Below are 9,149 nucleotides of genomic sequence, written 5' to 3' on the forward strand. Positions count from 1 at the left end.
ATATCCTATTTTTCGTTACTTAAATCTTTGCTTAGCTAACAATTACCACTAATAACAATATAAAATATGTTTTTTTTTTATAATAGAGAACTATAAATTAGTATTATCAGATAAAACAAGAAAAGAAAATAAGGGACGATAATTGTGAGCGGGAAAAATATCATATAAGTACATTCTAACTAATTACAAGGCGTACAAATATTATTTATTTCTAGTTTTATAACTTTTTAAGTTACCTATTTTTCTCAGTTTTGGCGGAAGTTTGATAAAAAACAACTCAATGTAATTTTAGATCGTATTAATAAGACGGATTCCAATTTTCCTTTTAATTTGAAGTTTACCGTTTTCTTTATAGGCGTTAAAAGGTCAATTTTTGATTGTGCTATTAGAATTAGAATTAAAAAAAAAAATTATTAACACTACTACAGTAGCGGCTTTGGTTGTTATATTTATATTTATAATTTATAAATTAAATGTACTATATAGTAATAATTTCGTTATGAGTTGATAATCAACTTCGATTGTAATATTATACATATTGCATTAATGAAAAAAAATGACAAACTATAGCATATTTTTGCCCACACATACGTAAAGTGGAAAATTTACGAAAAATAAATATATTGTAGGCTACATTAGTGTCTAAATATTGTCTAGGACTAAACCCCCCCCAAAAAACAACCCCTAAGTCCGCCTATGCTGCTATATAGTATACACTGTGTATAATTCAGTGCCCACCACCTTATTAATCTTTGCCAAATCCAAACCTTGTTATCAATTATTATCATTTGGAAGAACTGTTATCACAGAATATCGTGTGCTGTTATCACTTATCAAACAGCAGCTTCTCTGATACCGGCCACATGTCAAATATTCAATATTATATTGCCGTATTACATTACATTCACTTGTTTTGTTTCGTGTGGCTCGGCGTTCAACGTGAATTAAACAGCAGACCTTTCATTTATAATATTATATTTTGTTTGGGAAAGCTCACAGCTACTGCTGTGCCTATTACACGTGTCAGCGTTACTCGTTGACGCAATAGTACTGCGGTAAGCAACAATTTTGTTTTGTTTACAAATTACAATACAGTTTGATGTGCGTTTAACGACGTTCGGGTTAACTATCTAGAGCAATCGTTAATTTTACGGAATACCTCTTCGATGGCGGAAAAAATTTACCACCGGCGTTTGGGTGAGTAAAAGTACTTTAATAATGCTCTATTAGCTTCACTGATCCGAACGGATTGAGACAGAAAATATGTCAATAATTCAATCTGACCAAAAAAAAAAGTAAATCAGTACAGTAAATTAGTATAAGATTCAAAGTAAATCTTAATAGATGTTAACTATACGGTTGAAGTAAAAGTATATACTTTAAAAAGAATTTGTCATTAATACTAAATTATATTGTTACGACGAAAAACAAACAACACAGACAATCTAGCTACCCTTTGATTTTGAACAGTTAAACAATTGATTTTAACAATTAAATATGTCCTGAACGCGATTAGAGTAACCTATAAAAGTACAAAATAATTCAGGTACAATATCCATATTATACAGAGTTCAAAATACAATTTTAACAAATATATTACTATTAGTTCTAGTCAATATTGTTACGTTATGCTTTTAATAATAATGTTTTATTATTTTATTTAACATTTTTAACATTGTTGTTGAAGATTACCCGAAAAATGATTTGGCTGCAGCTATATTTATTTACTTAATACATAAAATGTTTTAAAAGTTTTATTAAATTCATTTTAGATCAGCATTCCTTAAGTGTTATTTTTCAAAACTTGTTTTTTAAGATATTGTCGGCCTAATTCAGGTATGATGATTACGAATTACGCCGACGACGTATAAAGTTAACCTAAGATTTACATTGAAGTCAAAACTAAATTACCGTACTAAAATGATTATATCAACTGTATAAAATTTAAAAATGCTCTTATAAATTTTTTTTATTAAATTTTTTGTGTCTTGTTTTAGCCGCTTCACATACCACTGCTAAAATAGCATCAATCGAGATTAAAGAGACCGAATCTTCAATCTCTATAAATGGTGTACAAGTGCCAAACTCGTATAAAGATATAGATTTGACCCGTTATATAGCCAGGCTAGTGTCAAATAAACATGGCACATCGAATAAAGGAAAAACCAATTGTTCTTATTTGTATGGGAAAGACATAGAAGAACAATTGTTGGTAGACAGTTGGCTGAGTTTTGTTGTCGACGATGAAAAGAAAAATCAGGTCGAAAAACTTCAGTATTTGGATAAAAGTTTAAGTGCTACATCGACCACATCAAAATATCTGGTTGGTACGACTTTGACCATAGCCGATATTGTGGTATTCTGTTGGCTAGAAAATTTGCAAGACAAAAGAGCCATTTGCGTGTCAAACAAGCTCACTCACGTTGAAAGATGGTCACAATTCATTTCCTCTTTGCCGTCTTTCAAAAATGCCGAAAATAAAAATCAGAGTCAAACGAAAAATTCAAACCCTGAATTGAAGGAACAAGGGAAATTTGTTGAACTTCCTGGAGCTGAATTGGGAAAGGTCGTCGTTAGGTTTCCGCCTGAAGCAAGCGGGTAAGTTTTCAAAAACAATAGAACACATTTATAAAGGATATTACAGTTGACAAGTAGGAACGTGTAAAATGTGTAAGTGTACCCTTAACAATGTAATTTTAGGTACTTGCACATCGGTCATGCAAAAGCCGCACTTCTTAATCAGTATTATCATGAACAATTTAAGGGACGTTTGATTATGAGATTTGACGACACGAAACCAGCCAAAGAAAAAGAAGATTACGAAAAGGTATCTAGCTGAAATTAGCCAAATAGAATTTTAAGTTTAAACGTTCAATTACACTTTTTGTTGTAGGTTATTTTGGAAGACGTAAAAAAGGAATGGCGTATGGATGCGATGATACAGATCCGGAAACGATGACACAAGAACGAGAAAAGCGAATAGAATCGAAAAACCGCAACAATTGTAAATATTTATAAGTTTGAAAATGGATTTTCTAAAGGCTAAATCGATAGCTTAGTGCACACTTATCATGTCGCAAAATTGAATTTGTTCAGGAGAGCAAAACAAAGTTTCTAACAATTTACTTTAAATTTAAATTTATTACTATTTTGAGATCAAACATTTTTAAGTCTTAGTCAGTATCAAACACTGATGCTCATTGATATCAAAAAGTGTATTTTGGAAAAAAAGTCTACTTGTGATAAGTGTGCATTAAGCCATCGATATAACAAGTGCAAACATATTATACTCTTACGTTTATTTTTTTTTATTTTTTTGTAAGTCGTACATTTTACTGTTTCGTGTCAAACAAAGTATTTACAATGTAATTTGTTTGTCTTTTAAAGGGACGACCCACGCATGCCTACTGTTAGAGGAGTGTTAAGGAGAGGTATGCAAGTGGAAGCTCTGCGTCAATTTATTATTGCTCAAGGATCTTCTCGTACAGTCGTTACGATGGAGTGGGATAAAATTTGGTCGATTAACAAACGTATAGTAGACCCCGTTGCTCCACGCCATACTACGGTGAAACTAAACGCATCAGTTCCGGTCTATGTTGAAGATGTTAAAGAACCGTATGTTATAAAGAATGTACAGAGACATCCAAAAAATCCTGACTTGGGTACAAAAGACGTATGGATCACTTCTACGTTGCTTATCGATTATGTTGACGCCGAGGGCTTGGCTAGTAGTGGCGTTGGAGCTAAAGTCACGTTCATAAACTGGGGAAACGTTATCGTGACTAAAATCAACAAGTAATTATTATAGAATTCTGAGTTTTTTTTTTTGTTTTTTTGTATTTGTCGTCTTCTATTTATATTTTATACTAGTTCAATTTTAAATATAACCAATTAGGAGTGTTAATATATTTTATTGATTGATTTTTAGAAATTCAAGTGGCAAGATTGAATCGATCAACATAAAAACAGCATTAAATGATACCGATTACAAAAAAACCACAAAACTTACATGGCTGCCAAAAATTGTACCTGCTGAAAACAAATCTTCCGACGTACCAGCGCTTGTACCCTGTTTTTGTGTATTTTTCAATCACTTAATAAGTAAACCTGTACTGGCTAAAGATGAAGATTTCAAACAATATGTAAGCAACTTGGAAGATCTATCGTCGTGTAAGACTCGTTTAGAAGTACCAATGTTGGGTGATCCAGAGTTGCGCAATGTGAAAAAAGGCCAAGTTATACAGTTGCAACGTCGGCCTGGTTACTTCATATGCGACACTCCTTATCAGCCGTTTAGGTATTTATACATTTATGATTTTGTTTTTTTTTATATTTAATATTATTATAGGCTATGACTTAATTTATTATTGATAAGTAGAATACATTTTACCAATATTCTTTTAAACATAATTCAAATATATTTTACACAAACATTTTTAGGATTTTGATTTTAGTGTCATTGTATTAGCATCAAAATTACTTAATGTTATTATTAAAAATACTGAAAACATTTTTGTCACACTCCAATGTTCCGGGGGGTCCAAATAGGCTATTAAGAAATAGCGCTTATCTGTTGTTTACCCTGACTCATATTTTCTTCATAAATCGTAATTTCCTTAAAAATATAGAAAATGTACATTGTTTGACTCGATACTATTTTTTTTTTCAGTATTCACACAAGCAAAGAATGCCCTGTAATCTTGTTTTCTGTACCAGATGGTCATACCAAGCAACAAGCAACAGTAAGTAGTGGTAATTCAGCAGCATCAGAAAAAAAAAGCAATCAAGCTCAAACTCCAAATTGTGCAAATACTACCAACCAAGAAAATGAACTTTACACTCGTGTGACCGAACAGGGAGACAAAGTACGACAGCTGAAATCATCGGGTGCTAGTAAAGACGCTGTATCTGAAGCTGTTAAAGCGCTCTTAGCATTAAAAGCAGAATACAAACAAGCTTCTGGAAAGGATTATCAACCTAATCAGCCCCCAGCAAAATCTGCTCCCACACCGCCGACAAATGCACCTAGCAATACCAACCAAGAAGAACAACTCTATGCTCGTGTAACCGATCAAGGTGACAAAGTACGACAGCTAAAATCATCGGGTGCTAGTAAAGACGCTGTATCCGAAGCTGTTAAAGCGCTCTTAGCATTAAAAGCAGAATACAAACAAGCTTCTGGAAAAGATTATCAACCTAATCAGCCCCCAGCAAAATCTGCTCCCACACCGCCGACAAATGCACCTAGCACTACCAACCAAGAAGAGCAACTCTATGCTCGTGTGACCGAACAGGGAGACAAAGTACGACAGCTGAAATCATCGGGTGCTAGTAAAGACGCTGTATCCGAAGCTGTTAAAGCACTCCTTGCATTAAAAGCAGAATATAAACAAGCTTCTGGAAAAGATTATCAACCTAATCAGCCCCCAGAAAAATCTGCTCTCACACCGCCGACAAATGCACCTAGCACTACCAACCAAGAAGAGCAACTCTATGCTCGTGTGATTGAACAGGGAGACAAAGTTAGACAGCTGAAATCATCGGGTGCTAGTAAAGACGCTGTATCCGAAGCTGTTAAAGCGCTCTTAGCATTAAAAGCAGAATACAAAAGTACTGTCGGTAAAGAATATCAAGCTGGTGCTCAAACTTCTAAACCTCAATCAGCGCCACCATCTCAGAAAAATGTCGGAAAATCAGATAAAAAAGTAGACCAAAAGAATTAACAAGAAAAATCAACAGCTTCTGCAAACGCCAGTGAGGCCGGTGTGAAGAAAATTACTCGGTTAGGATTAGAAGCCAAGAAGTTTGTAGATTTACCTGACTGGTATTCTCAGGTGTTGACTAAAGGAGAGATGATTGAGTACTATGATGTTAGCGGTTGTTATGTATTAAGACCATGGTCGTTCGGTATTTGGGAGCAGCTACAAAAATGGTTTGACAATGTTATCAAAAGGCAATTGGGCGTGCGCAATTGTTACTTCCCAATATTTGTGTCGGAAGCGGTTTTGGAAAAAGAAAAAGCGCACATAGAAGATTTTGCACCAGAGGTAAGAGATTTATAAAAAACACTTTAAATTTTATACCTATAATCACCTTTAACAAATTATAATATACAATATTATAAATTATAATATTACTGTTTAAATACAGTGATATGTTAAGGTTATATATTGTTCTTAATTATAAAGACAACGATTGTTTCAATTCATTGTGTTTAATAGTTTTGTTGTATGTTTAAAAATTACTATAGGTAGCATGGGTAACAAAATCTGGTGATACAGAATTACAAGAACCCATTGCTATCAGACCTACTAGTAAACTGTTATGTATCCAGCATTTGCAAAATGGATTCAATCCTACAGAGATTTGCCTTTGAAGTTGAACCAATGGAATAATGTAGTGGTACGTATATGATAAAAGAAAAAAATGTTATTGCGTCTCAATTTTGTTGACAAATTAAATTGAGAGAATAATTCGAACGTTAATAATGCAATTATTAAAATAATTGAAACCCATTGAAATCATTGAAATTGTCCTAATGTTTTCTTTTAGCGCTGGGAGTTCAAACATCCTCAACCGTTTCTGAGGACTCGCGAATTCTTATGGCAAGAAGGTCATCATGCGTACGCAACCCAAGATGAAGCCAAACGGGATGTACTCAAAGTGTTAGGTAAATAAAAATCGTCAAAAAGGAAATAGTCTTACAGCAATGATTTCTTTTCAAAAAAAAATACTGCAACATTGTCGTTGGACAGTATTGAACTGTCGAGTGTCATCGTTTCGGAAAGAAGAGCGCTTCTTCTTAACCCACGACAAATAACTTGAGAAATTTGATTTGATTGTAGAATTTTATGCCAATGTGATGTTTTAGATTTCTATAAACAAGTGTACGAAGACTTGCTTGCGGTACCTGTGGTGCCAGGGAAAAAAAACCGAAAAGGAGAAGTTTGCTGGCGGCGTATTTACCACCACCGTCGAAGCCTACGTTCCGGCGAGCGGTAGAGCCATTCAAGCGGCCACCTCACATTACTTGGGAACGAATTTCGCACGAATGTTTGATGTTCAGTTCGAGCATCCAGACACTCATCAGCCTGAGTACGCTCATCAAATATCTTACGGTATGACGACACGGACCATTGGAGTGATGGTGATGGTGCACGGCGATGACCGTGGTCTTCTGCTGCCTCCCAAAGTCGCAACGGTTCAGGTAACGGAAAACAATGGGATTGTTTATGTATTATAGTTGTTGTTGTAGCTGGACGGATTGGTTTGAACTTGATAACAATTGATTTCAGGTCATTATCGTACCGTGTGGCGTTGGCGCCAGCACAGAGCCGAGCGTCAAAGATCGACTGTTGAATTTGTGCGATACCGTGAAAAACGCACTCTTGGGAGATCAAGATCCGGTCCCGTCTCCAAACAGTATTCGAGCGGAGACCGACTTGAGGGATAATTATTCACCCGGTTGGAAATTCAACCACTGGGAATTGAAGGTACTATAAATGTAAAAAAAATGTTTTCTCATGTTTGTTAATACTTTGTGTTTGTTTTTTTTTTGTAGGGAGTTCCGCTCAGAATTGAAATCGGACCTAAAGACATGGAAGCCGGCCGTCTCATTAATGTAGAATATTCGTTACCAATACAGTGTCTGCAAAAAATCTTTTAGATTATTATCATATCATATCTAAAAGTTTTTTGCACATACTATACTAATAAGATTTTCCTTGCAGAATTTCGCTGTGGTCATTAATTTGGCTTTATAGTACACTCGACGAAATAATGTACTTCTATTGTATAAATTTAATAATAGCATTAAGAGCATTTTGAGTTGTTGGCTACAAAAATAGGTATTAACCAGTAATAAAATAAATTCCGGCGGTAATAAATAAGCAAACATACACAATCGTGTAAATCATGGCGTAGCTAATATATATATGTGCGTGCATTTAAAAAATAATAATAATCTAAAACTCACCTTAACGCGGCCCTTTTTTCATAGCATTCAACAGCAGACTTGGGCGGCAGTTTTTTCCAGGTCGTGGACGATGCACAAATGAACTCTGTGTACAATAAATGTATGTAGCTGAACCCTCTATCCTCGAACAGCTTCATTGATCGCCACCACAAGGGAGATTTATTATAATAGGTACATACCCACTAGGGGAGCAGCTGCTATTGCGCAGAACAGATCAGAACAAAGTACAATGACTCGCCGATTCCGTTTGCAGTCTGGCCAAGGTTTACCGAAGGGTTTTAGGGGACGGTGTGACAGTAGACAACAAATAGGACATTTTGGAGTTGTTTTTCTTTTGACAAAACATAATTATACAAAATAAAATCAAACTGACATTAAAATATGGCAAAAGTTGCTTTCTAGATGACCTGTACAGTTTATGGAAAGTACTTATACCGAGAAATTCTTTAGAATAAATATTTAAGTCTTGTTCTATGCTTTCTCGTTTTTATTGAAAAGTGATGTGTTACCAGAGTCTCCGTAGTCACATTGGCTTAAATACAGATAGCGAACATGAAAAAAAAACAGTAAAACTATGCCCCGACCCCACTGTACCAGTTTTTATTTTTTTGCAAGAACATTGTGGGCCAAATAGCCCATATACAGTGTCATGTATTTGTTAATTTAGTTGGAATAGTCAACGAATAATATTTCAATCGTTTGTACTTTATAGTTTAATTTATAATCGCTTATTCTCAATAAAATTAATATTTATGTATTATATACTTCCATTAGAGCAAGCTCTTACTAACTATTTATACTTCATAGACTATATTATTCTTTCAAACCTCTATTATACTTCTATTTTACTAGATTGACAATTTACAAATCTAATTTGGGTTTTTTTCACAAAGTAACAACCAGATTTTTTTTTAAATCCACTGCTTTTAAATAATTTTCAACTTATAACACCGTTTCGCTCGAATTCGGTTTTTTATGTGTGTGTTAGTGTGTAAGCTTTTTCTAAGAGCTTGGAAAATCGATGGTTACACTAGTATTAAATCGTAAGCCGACAAAACAGATATATAGTACTAGGATTTGTATACACAGATGTAATAATACGTTGTTTTCAACTGCTCTATCATTTGACTATTGGCAAAAACAAAATATAATATATTTCATAAATCCCGCGTAC

The 9,149-nt window shown here is 34.3% G+C and overlaps 1 pseudogene; it reads left to right on the plus strand.

The window, feature by feature from the left end:
• The first annotated feature begins 903 nt into the window (after positions 1 to 903).
• LOC126846029 (bifunctional glutamate/proline--tRNA ligase-like) lies at positions 904 to 7,912 on the plus strand (annotated as a pseudogene).
• The last annotated feature ends 1,237 nt before the right edge of the window (positions 7,913 to 9,149 follow it).

This window comes from Adelges cooleyi, unplaced genomic scaffold (assembly GCF_023614345.1).
Source record: "Adelges cooleyi isolate 19-005CV unplaced genomic scaffold, UGA_ACOO_1.1 ACOO_flye_CR_arks_rails_tigmint_CR_PRNA_824, whole genome shotgun sequence".
Classification (NCBI taxonomy): domain Eukaryota; kingdom Metazoa; phylum Arthropoda; class Insecta; order Hemiptera; family Adelgidae; genus Adelges; species Adelges cooleyi.